Genomic DNA, 12,407 nt, shown 5'->3' with positions numbered 1-12,407 from the left:
CCAACTCCCCATTCCAGCCTCTCTTAAGTCTCATGTCAGAGGTTTGGCATTGACCAGAAAACGTGGTCGAATGCCCGGAGCTGCTCAGTTGCCAAGGTAGCAGACTGTACAAATACGTCCACTCCCTTAATACTCTCTACAGGCTCCCCTTTAAGCCACAAGCCTAGGCTGGTGTCACCCATTGCCATCTGAGAACATGTTCAGAAATTTCTTTCCTGTTCTGCCTCCTTCTGTCCTTCTGTCCCTCCCTCTTTCCTTCCTTCTCTCCTTCCTTCTCTCCTTCCCTTCTTCCATCCATCTTTTCCATCATTCCTTCCTTCCATTTACTTTCCAGGCAAGCCCATTTGCCTACTTAGATTCTGTGATACCGAGCGTCTGCAGAGCAGATCCAGGACCACATCAGGACCACCTGCTGGTCCTGACATTAGGTGACTTCCTGGATGCGAAATGCTTGTTTCTTGCCGTGGTTTCAAACTTTAACCCATGTTGACAGTTTGTTGTTGGCATCTCCACAGACTGCTTTTTTTTTTTTTTTTTAATTCAAAGAAATGAAATGCTACTTTCTGGGAAAAAATAAAATTAAAGCTCTATTGTTCATCAACCTAAAACTTACTATATCCCCCAAACTTAGAAGTCTACATTTTTAAAAAATTTTTATCTCAAGATGTACAAAAATAAAAAATTCCACATCATGTCTGCCTCTGGAAGGGATTGCTTTCAATAATACTGCCTTGGAAATGCTCATTAAAATGAGTTCAACACATAACCACTGTATCAAAAAGTTCACCCTACCCCTCAGGTAGGGGCCTGGTGTTAATATCTACAAAGAGACCCAGATGAAAGGGGTCTCTGTGGATTAAAAAGTCCATTATTGAGAGGAGTGATCATTTTCCTCCGGACTTCTGCCCATCTCTAATCTGATTTATAATGCCTTCCAGAGGTCACCTTACTAGCCTAAGTCTGCAGCCGGATTGATGTAGCTTGGAGTGGGGAAGCTCAGATAAATTCTTTATCCTCCAGCCAAAAAACTCTAGGGTCAATGGACAATCGCTATTGGGTCAACGGACTGGGTTTCCTCTGAGGCATCCACCTGGCTGGCAGCCTGAAAGACGTTCTCCTTCCTAAAGTGAGCAAGGTCTTCTGTTGCTGCACAGCCAGGGTACAGCACTGAACACATGCACACCCACGGGAAACCTAGAGCTTCCACCTGGGTCACTGCCTGGTACCCACCTCTGCTGTGCTACCCACAAAGAGAAGAGGCTGGAGAAGGGAGGTGGGGAGAGATGGAAGAGCGAGATGGTCTTAAATCTGATCGCTCAGAGAATCTCGATAATATCTTAAGACAAAGAAAACACACTGTTGCTTAATCTGCTTTTAATATAAGTGGTAGATCACCACCCAGGAAAGATTCCTCTGACCTGGGACATTGATTCCTCATATGCCAAAATCTTCATGTGACTTTTAAGGAAATGGCTGAGGCCTTCCAGAGAAGCGGTGAACTCTGTACATCTATTTCCAGCAATGGTAGACAGTGTGTGCAGCCTCCAGGCACTGGACTGGGACCAGGAATCCGAGGACTTGTTCACTATAGTCACCTATTCTGCAGAGGTTTAAAGAGAGCTCACAGTATGTCCACATTCAAATGGCATCTTTGTCCAAAGAATGTGACTCAGAGAATATCATCCGCTCTTGGAAGGTCGCCTGGGAAGATTGTGTCAACAATTTAATATCCAAGGGTCCTGAGCTCCGCGTTTGTTTTCCACCCATTGGCCCAAAATGACCTGTCAAACAGAGGCAGACGGTTCATCTTCTCTTTGAAGCCCTCCCTGAATACCCTATGTAACACCACATTCTGTCCCTCTCCTGGCGTTCCTGCACCCCTATACCTTCTGTGCTCTCTATCCATATCCTTAACATCTTCTAACTGCCTGCATAATTTGCTTATCATGGCTACTGTTCATTATCTGTCTTCTCTCACTGGAATGTCGGCTCCATGAGGGCAGAACTCTTTGTCCTGTCCATTGCATCCCCAGTTCTTAGAAGAAGCTGGCCCACAGTAGGCATCTTATAAATATTTGTTCAGTTGGAAACAAATGGGTGGGGTTTCCTAAGCTCAGGGTTCCTCAGCAGTGACACAAACCCCCTGAGTGCGCAAGGGCCACCTAGCTGCTCTGCATCACCCGTGGGCCTGGGGGCGCAGGGGGGCCGATGGGAACGTGGCACTCATGCCGACTGCTGGGCCATGAGTATCATCAGGCTGGGTCTCTGCCAGCATCCATGGAACCCTGGAGGCCAACCCATTACCCTTCGAGGATGGTAAAAATCTGAGCCCCTCTACTGCTCTTGACAGTAATTAGACCTGGCAGCACCAGCCCCTCCTCCACCCTCTGGCAGGACTAGTTACAGCTTAGACTTCTGGGTGTTATCCACTTACAAACTTTTACAGTTTGATGGGAATTTTTTTCTTTCCTCTTCTCAATCTCTCACTTTTCAGAAAGAACGAGAAAAAACTTGGGAAAAGTCACTTTGAGCACATGGCAAGGGGTACATGTTTCATCTCCCAAGACAAGCTTGGCAAAGCCAGAAAGCTCTCTGTGTCCCAGAAACTTCAAACCAGCTATAGGGAGAAAAGACAATGTTTATCCTTTCTGGCATCGTGCCTCCCCAGAGGGGCTGTGCTCTGCCTCAAAGAGATAGCCCTTGCTCGGAGAAGAAAACAACTGGGATATACATTCATGTTTATGTCTGGGGAAGATACTGAGAAGGGTCCTGGAGGATAGCAGGGCCTGGGGCCAGACCAGCACCTGTGTGAGTACCGGGTCCACCCAGGCATCATGATCAGAGGGAAGATGGCATTTCCAACTGTGCTGTGTTCTGCTCTCAAAGAGTTAATTCAGCTTTTGCCTCAATCTCTCACCTTCTGAGGTTTCCCTAAGGGCACAGTGCCTCCCTAAATAGAGGTGACCTCCTCTTGCCACGCTATGGAGAAATACGTTAGCTATGAAGAAATACGTTAGCAGTCTCTTTAAAAGACGCTTCCTGTTTCTAGATATGAAATTATAAGTGTCTTATAAGGTGGTGACTTCTGAGCTGGGGAAGTGATGGTGCTGGGTGCTGACCCTGCATCCAGCCCCCAGGTAGGTGGAAAATGAGGATCCTTGCCCTGAACAAGAGTACAATTCTCTGTGCAACCACTGTGCCCACACTCGGCACCACACACATCAGACACACCCATACGCCACGCCAACAACCTCCAGCATCTGTCTCCCCATCCCACGTGAGAGGTTGCTCTGCCATTGCCCAGGAAGGTGACCTGATGACAGTCTCAAGAGATGCACCCTGCTGGGACAAAGCCAAGGACAAGCCGAGTAAAGATGCATACATTTGAACCGATTGAATTTCAAGGAACTGTTAGCCCAACGCTGTACCTATTCCTCAGATGGCTTAGCCACCTGACAAGAGAACATTCCTGTCCCACTGAAACTACTTACCTTCCCTTTTAAACTCTTTCATGATCTTCAGTTTAGTGGATCTTAGTGAATGACGTTCAGCCCACTTATGAGGGAGTTAACCCTCACCATCAAGGTGCCTTTCTTTCCTTTAGGAGGAGTCGGAGTCTTTTGCATCAAGCCAAGCGTAATGAAGATGCTTCCAACAAGGGCTCCCAGAGCCCCCAGAAGGGGACATTCTTATGTCTCTGATCCAACTGGAAAACCCTCCAGAGTCCATCCATTTCAAAGACTGTTCTCAAGATGTGCTTGTCTGCTGGCCTGCCTCTTTTGCCTGTCCTGCCCACTATGGAAAATTGTGTTTGTTTAACTATGTCAAATCTTAGGAGGCTTTGGCGTCAGCAAGGCATGTGGTGTAACAGCAAGAACACTGCACTGACAGGCTTGGCTCTGACACTGACCCTTCTGGGAACTCACCAGGAGATCATGTGCTTGGCCATCTGGTAGACCTGATTGGACCAGAAGATCCCTAAAACCCTTAAGTTTCAACAAGGACATGATCCTTCTCGGTGTCAACCTCATTGGGTAAATATCTGAGCTCCTCGGAAGTGTGTGTGAGGGGTGAGGGCTGCATCTCATGCACTTTTTTGTACCCTTTTTTAGGCATCAGTGAAAAATGGTCAATGTTTTTAAATGATGCTTATGAAGTGAATGTAGGTGTGCAGATGTGTCATAGAACACAAAAAAAGATGCTCTAAGTGTCCATGATCCCGGGGTACAAGACAGATTTAACCTTTTTAATAAACTCTTCAAATCGGCTAATTGTGTTTGCTCTTTATCTTGGGTGGGGGCGATGGTAAAGAAACAACTCAGTTATTTGAAGGTTTCAGGTCATGGAGACGTCACTGCACGCTGCTTAAAATCTCAAATACTGGCGTTGAAAAGACCAACCTTCCCTCAGGCCCTTCTAAATAAAAACTTCTCTTGAGGTAAGCTCTTCCAAAACGTCATATCCAGCAGATTTCTAGGTTTGTGTTAGTAACCCTTGTGAGAGTCAGCAGAAAAGTGATTTTTGTTGTTCTTGATGTGTGGGGGAAAAGGCTGGTGACCTGTCCTTGGTGGGCATGGCACTCCGTCCCCTGGGCCACTGGTCCTCCATAACACCTGGGCCGACAGGTACATCGACCCGGCACTCATGCAGATGTGAGCTGGGGTGGAGCAGCTGAGGCTCCTACAAGGCCAGCACCTCTGATGCTAACCCAGCTCTGCATGGAGCAGGCTAACCCTTCAGGACCACTTCCAAACCCCAACCCACTCCTCTCCTGCTCTCAGCAGGCAGACAAGCAAAGAAACGGAGCCCATCAAGGAGGCGTGCCTTCCTTTTCCTGCGAGCACCCCAAACTCTTCCAAACCCACACCTTTCCTTACTCTTGCCCACCTCCCACCCACAGCTCACTCCCCCATCTGTACTCTGGATCCCAACCTCTCCACCTTTACAAGACCCTCACCCCCCCCCACCCACTCATATTCCTTCTCATATTCACGTGGAAATATACTCAAATCTTTCCCATGGAGAAAAAAGAAACCTCTCCTTCTGCTTCCACTCACTGTAGACACTGCCTCCTGCCCCCCTCCCCTCCCAGTGCAGCATCTTGAAGACGTGTGTCCTGTGCTCACACTGCTTCACCACCTTTTTCTCCCATCTACTCTTTCCCCTAAAGCTGCTCTCCTGGACGCCACAGATGACTTCCTTGTGGGTGGATCCCATGGTCCCTTGGCAGATTTCATCCAGTCAACTTCTTCTGAAGCCTTTGGAGAAATTGTCTTCTTCCTGGTTTCTGGGTCTTTGGCTCTTCGGGCTAATTCTTCTCAATGTCATTGTCAAGGTCCTCATTCTCCAAAGCTCCTTTCAAATGTGTCTGTTCCCAGAGTTCCCACCCTCTCTTGTGCATTTGTTTGTCATCCTGGGCAGTTTTAGTATATCACCTGCCGTCTCAGCATGAGTTCCCATCTGTGGTCTGCTGATTCCTAAATATGTGTCTCCAGCTGAACTTCTGCCCTGAGCATCCAGTCCACATCCAACAGCCTCCTGGACATCTCCGTTCAGATGTCCCATGAGAACCTCAAGATCCACCTACAGGATACTGATGACCATGTGGCCTCACTGTTCCTGGCTCCCCTTCCTCTTGAACCCCTACTCCGATGCTTGGCTCCACTAGCCAACCCACTACACTCCTCTCCCCACGTTCACTAATCCTGTCTCTTATTGGCTCACACTTTGCCCTGTGCTTCCCAGTCTGTCCCTGCTCTGGTTCAGGGCCTCCTTCACATGAGTTGCTGCAGTGACCCCCCGAACTAGGTCTTGGGATCTCCAGTAGTGCACGCTCTCCAATCTTACTCTGTACGCCAGGGCCATATGAGTTTTCCTACCATGAATTTTTCATTGAATTACTTATTGCTTAGTATCTTTCAATGATTTTCCATTTACAAAATGTACACTCTTCAATTAGCCATGTAAGATCATACATGATCTGGTTCCTGTCTAGATAGACTAGACTACTCTGTCATCTCTATCAACACCACTTAATCACCTCTCTCCCTCTCTCTCTCTCTCTCTTTCTCTCTCTCCTCTCTCTCCTTCTCTGTGACACACACACACACATACTCTCTCTCTCTCTCTCAGTGTTTCTGCCAGTCTTCAATACTTGCATTGACTATTTTGCCCTCGTGACCTTGCACATGCCTGTTCCTCTACCTGGACCATTAAACGCCCAACTCCCTTATCTGAATAATCCTCGCCCATCTTTCTAAGCACAGCTCAGAGGTCACCTCCAATGGGGTAATTTTCCCTTCTCCTTTCTCACACCCTTAAGCCTGGGAAAGAGACTTAGGCTCCATGACCCTGGAATTGCCCACCTTTGCCTCTGTCATGGCACTTACCACTCTGAATTATAAGGATTTGATTAGGATCTGCCTCTCCCCCGAGGCTGTGAGCTGCGTGAACACAGGGACCAGGTCTGTAATACAAACACTATTTACACTTCACCCAGATCTCCTCGATCCCTTTTACTCAGTCCCCTGCCCCCATCTCCTGGCTTCAAGTGTCCAGACGTGTAACTCTTTGGGGGAAGAATTCCTTTTGGCTGCCAGAACTACTTTGTCCACAAGTGAAGGGACCAGGAAGTGCCTGGGAGTTTATGTCCTGTGGGCGAAGAGACCTTAGCCAGCCCCTGACTGGTGCAGGAGCATGGAATCCAAGCCCCTTTGCCAAAGAGCAGGGGAACCACTCTGCAGGGCTGGACCTTATTGTTGAGTCTCCGTGAGAGGCAAGTCTAAGCCATGAACTTCGCCTGGAAAAGGGTAGCACTTGTGATCAGGATTAACATACATCATTCTGCCTTTTCTGCCCCATTGCCATGGCTCAGGCAACATCTTAGAGCTCATGGAGTGACACATGTACCAACGTGGGGTCCCATGTAACAAAATACTGTCTAGAGCCAAGGGACCCACTTATGGCAAAGGAAGTGTGACATTGGGCACCTGTTGGTGGGATCTACTACTCTTGCTACATCCAGAAGTTGCCGGAGAGCATGACAATTGCATCTTAAAGATGCAGCTAAAATGCTGGATTGGAGGTGACCCCCTGTGAGGCTGGGGTCCTGTGCTTCAGGACACAGCATGTATCTCAAACCAACAGCCATTATACGGTGCTAAGTCCCCAACGGTAAAATACATGGATCCGGAAACCAAAGTGTGGAAGCAGGAGTGACCTCACTGACCCTCCACCCCCACTGACTCACAAGGAAACGTGTGATTTCATTCTTACAACTTTAGGTTGTATGGATCTAGAGACTCCAGGGGACCAGAGAGGAGATATTTCCACCAGGAGACACAGTAAAAGTCACATTAAACATCAAGCGCTGCTGCCCAGCCATTCTAGATTCTTTCTGACAGAAGATCAGCAGCTTGAAGGCATCACCATGCTGGCAGGAGTCACTGATCTTCATCATCCCGAGTTTCAACATAACAGGTGCAGAAGGGAGCATGTTAGGCGCCCAGATGATTCCCTGGGGCATCTCCTGGTGCCCCGTGCCCATTCCTAACAGTGCATGAGCCTTAAACGGGATAGTAAACCAGGGCTCAATCTGTTCAGTGAAGGGAATCTAGAAAGGGGGTGCCGGAGGAAAGAGATGCTGAACATCGGACACGGCCTGGGGACCAGCTGGTGCAGAATGAGCTACAGTTTGTCCCTCTCACTCTCCTTTTAGAGGGTTTTCCACAGAAATTGAAATCAACCACAATCTTGAAAAAGCCAGGAGAGGTTGGAGTGACCTCAATGTGAGTAGATAAAAGCAGGGAGAGGGCTGGACCATAGTGGGCCCTGGTGATGGTCCACCCAGCCCTGCAAATTTGACTCTTTCACATGCCCATCCTCCAGCCTCTGTGTGCCTTTCTTCTAAGGGCAGCACCTATAACTTTCTTCAATGGGCTGCTCTTGAGCTACTGGGATTGCATTTCCTACAAGCACAGAGAGCCCAAATGCCTGGGAGTTAGCATCTCCCTGAAGGGAGCTGAGCCAATGGCTGACAAGGGCAGGAGCTCTGTCACCTTCATATGAAGTAAGATCTGAGCTGCCATTTATGCTCCAAGACTCCACGTGGGATTGGTCTCGAGCTGGGATTTTGCCAGACGTCACATCCTTGCTTCTTCCCTCCTGCAACATTTCCTCTCCCACTCCCTTTCTGCTTTCTTCTGAGAGCATTTTAATAAGTCATCTGCATATAAATTCACATCTCATCTAATAGAAGGTCTTATTCTTCATTCTACCCCTATCCATATTCTAACACCTGGTATGTATTAGATGTTCAATACATACTTGACAGTAAGAGTAGATATTGCAAATGTTAATTCCTTCTTTCTTATTCTCCTTATTAAGGAATATTATTATTCTCCTTATAAATTGTATTAAGATGTCTCTGGAGAGATGCTTATTGAAAGTGATCTGAATTTCTCAATGGATGGTGCAAGTAAATCTTGGCCAAAAGTAAATGAGAAACTGTAAGATTAAATCCTCTTGAAATGCAAAATGCTCTTCTGCACTCTCAAGGGGACATGTGTCAGCCGACATGAGTCGGCTTTGCCGCTGCTTGTTAGCCAAAGGGGAGGCAAATGGGAACCCGCATGAGAGCCCACCGACATTGCACCCAGCACACAGTTAGTGTCACCTTGTTCCAGGTTGAGCCCTCCCTCTCAAGCCCTCTCCCAGATGAGGAACTGGCAGGATGCTGCCGGAACAGCACCCGGTGAAGGATATTTTCATCTGGATTGACAGGCTTGGGAAAGAGGTAAATCGGTCCACGCTTTGAAGCCAAGAAGAGGAGAGTCATTCAGTTTCTTCATCAGGGTTGGGCTCAGCTAGGAAGCATCCATATTTAGCACTATCTTTGATGGCAAAAATCCTTTCCAGGTTTCTAACCTAATGAGGATTAACATGTGGACCAGCAGCAAGGGCTTTCAAAGATAGAAGACAAGATATTTATAGGTCGTACAAGACACATGGAACCGTTGACACCATTTCCCGAAATTTGAGCCTGGCTTCCTTTTAAGGCTCCTTTGTGACACTCCACTTTGTGGCTGATTCATCCTCCCAGCTCCCTGCTAAGAAGAGCCCACTGTTTTTAACACCCGGTGCCAGGGATTGTTGACTTGTACTGAGCACAGTATTTCAAAAGAGGGTCAGGAAAAGATGGCATTTCATACAAAGCTAGTCTTTGGACCAAAAATAATAACTATTGGAGACTGTGCTTCATTAAAACCTGCCTCATCATACAGATGGAGACCACTCTGCCACCATGAACAGACACCACACCCAGGTCTTTTCATCCAGCAGGTAATCTTGGGATGTAATGGAACAGCTCCGAAAGGACTGACTTACTTTTTGCAATCATTCCAAAAATTTTTTGCAGTGACTTACCCAGGTGCACTCATCCTTCAGGAAAATAAAACAAAGCAGTTAAGAGTGTGAAACCTGGAGGCCAGATTACTGGGTTCATATCTAGGCTGCTCCATGGATAAGCTTGTGACCTTGCACAAGTTACTTCCCATGTCTGGACTTCCTTACCTGTAAGGAAGGGAAATAATAGTAACTCCTTCCAGGGAGGTTGTGAGTGTGCAATGAGTTAATGCCTCTGAAAGGTTTAGAACAATGCCTGCTACTTGATAGGTTCTCAATCAATTGTAGCAGCTGTGATTAGCTTTTCCTTTTAACCCACTTATTTAAGACCATGTGGGCTGAACAACACGTGTCAATGGAGAATGTTCCAACAAACATCCCACTCAATCATCCCAAGCATTGTTTCAACAGTTGGGCTGAAAAGGGTCATTCTGTTATATTTGTGTATGGGTCTAAGGCAACACTCCCAGGGAACTTTTGATTGGATGCATGTCCATGGTACTGGAATCAATTCCTAACCCAACAGCATGTATGTGAGTGTGTTTAATCATGTTTAAATGTTTAGACATACAGTTCCTTTTCAATTTCATATCATGTTTTCTGCTTCGTTGAACCAGTTTGGTTTATAAACTTAATTATATTAACATATATTAAAGAAGAAGGTGGAAGGAAGGGTGGGGGAGAGGAAAGGGCGAGAGCAGAGGTACTAATTAAAACCACTTCTTAAATAATTTCTACCAAAAATGTGTAACTGTTTAACCAACAAAGACCTACTCTCTAGCACAGAGAACTATACTCAATATATTATAATAACCTATAAGGGAAAAGAATCTGAAAAAGAATATATATATACATACATATATATATGCGTGTGTGTGTATATATATATATCTGAATCACTTTGCTGTACACCTGAAACTAACACAACTTTGTAAATCAACTATACTTCAATAAATTTTTTTTAATTTTCAAAGTCAAAAAAAATAGAAAAAAATGTATAGAAGTCAGCATTTATAGCTTAAACTTTGAAACAGTTCCATCATCAGTCTAAAAGAAGAATGTTTAAACATTTTAAATAGTCACTAATATCATGAAGCTACATTGTCTCATTTATTTCTTATTTATTAGATTGAACAAAAGTAATAAAAGCAAGTTCTTGTTTCACAAATGTTATATCTTTTTTTTAATAGCCAAATTATATTAACACCTGAGTAAATAAAGGAGACAGTCCATTTGGACCTGGAGGTGTAGGGAGCTGTAACATAAAGGATGCCCTCTTGGAAGACCTCCTTTCTATGGTCTCTACCGAGTCCTGCTGATCCAAGTTTTCCCATCCTTCAACAGTTAGACAGGATTTACCCAGCTTCTAAATTCCACAGAGAGTTTCACTAATATAATCTTTAACAGAACTTTATGAAATTGACAAGAGACTTCACTGGAATTGAACCCATTCCCTTGGATGAAAACATGCAGCCAATTGCTCATGTCCAGCAAGTTTGAAAATTTACATATTGTTAGCAGACAGACCCTTAAGGGAACCCAATGATCCATACCCCGCCCCCAATATTCACGCCTTTATGTAACCCCTTTCCTTGGAGGGTGGACAGCACCTGTGACTTTCTTCACAAATGGAATGTGACAAAGGTGGCGGTTTGTCACTCCCATGATGATGTTACATAAGACTTCAGCTGGCTAGCAGCCTCACTCACTCGCTGCTGGTCTCGGAGAAGTGACGCGCCGTGTTGTGAACTGTGCCTGGAGAAGGCCACGTGGCAGGGACCTGTGGGAGCCCCAACGAGCTGTGAGCCTCTCCAGGCAACAGTTAACCCTCCGCCTTACAACTAGGAGAAGTGAGTCCTGCCGGCAACCTGTGCAAACTTGGAAGTGGATTGTTATCCCATGGAGTATTCAGATGAGAGCTCAGCCCCAGTCAATACCTTCACTGCAGCCTGGTGAGAACCCAAAGCAGAAACCCCAGCTACAACAAACCCAAAACCCTGACTCACTGAAACTGTGAGGTCATAAACACATATTATTCTCAGCAGCTAAGTGTGGGGTCACTTGTTATGCGATGATAGGTTACTCATATACATATTAAGAAGCCTCAGATGTGTAAAGATGTGGCCATTCTCTCTTCCGTAACTGAAACTCAGCCTCCATTTTCAACTGATGACCAAAAATAAAAACTCAATTCAAGGAAATGGATCGCTTCCAGTTTAGAACTCAGTTCAAGGAAATGGATCGCTTCCAGTTTAGAACTCAATTCAAGGAAATGGATCGCTTCCAGTTTAGAACTCAGCCTATTGGCGGTGAGGAGTTATCCAAATGGAGGATCCCCTCCTGTCCCTTCTCTTCTCCCTGTCTTGGTGACAATCGAAGTTCTTGGAAAGGGTGTGGTGTTCTAAGAAGCATACACTTGGTTCAGGACAAGCTGCCTGGGGTGAGGGCTGGCCTCCAGCTCTTGCTGCTGTCTCCATCTGCATGAAACGGCCCTCGTGGTCTTTGAGTGGTCTATGCTGACAGTCACGGCTAAGGTCTGTGGTTCCTGCCACTGTGGCTATGTCCCACTGTTCCGACCTTCTGGGCCCTCTGGTCCACCTGTGTGGGACCTGGAGCCTGCCTTGGGACCTGTCTGGCTAAACACCTCCATCACCTTTAGGTTATTGGCTACTCCAGGGCCATGTATTCTGATCCCATCTTAAGAGACACGCAATGTTCTCAGACCATGCTTATGGGGTTCCTCAAACTTCTGCATGATTCTTGCCTCCTTAGAGTTTTAGCTCCGAAAGGAAACAGAATGTGGGGCGGAGAATCCAGACATCTACCAACAGGTCTGTTCTAACCTCATTGCCTCCTAAGCACCTTGCTTGTTGAGTCCTTCTTTCCCTTTATAAGCAGTTGAAAAGCTGCCCTGGCATTATATTCTGTGTCTTCTCCAGAACTCTGGCTTATTTTATATACTTTGTACTCAGCCCACTAAGTTTTCTCACCAAAACTCACAAATC

This window comes from Phocoena sinus, chromosome 4, assembly GCF_008692025.1.
Source record: "Phocoena sinus isolate mPhoSin1 chromosome 4, mPhoSin1.pri, whole genome shotgun sequence".
Classification (NCBI taxonomy): domain Eukaryota; kingdom Metazoa; phylum Chordata; class Mammalia; order Artiodactyla; family Phocoenidae; genus Phocoena; species Phocoena sinus.
The sequence above is the reverse complement of the archived record's forward strand: the minus strand, read 5'-3'. Positions refer to the sequence as shown.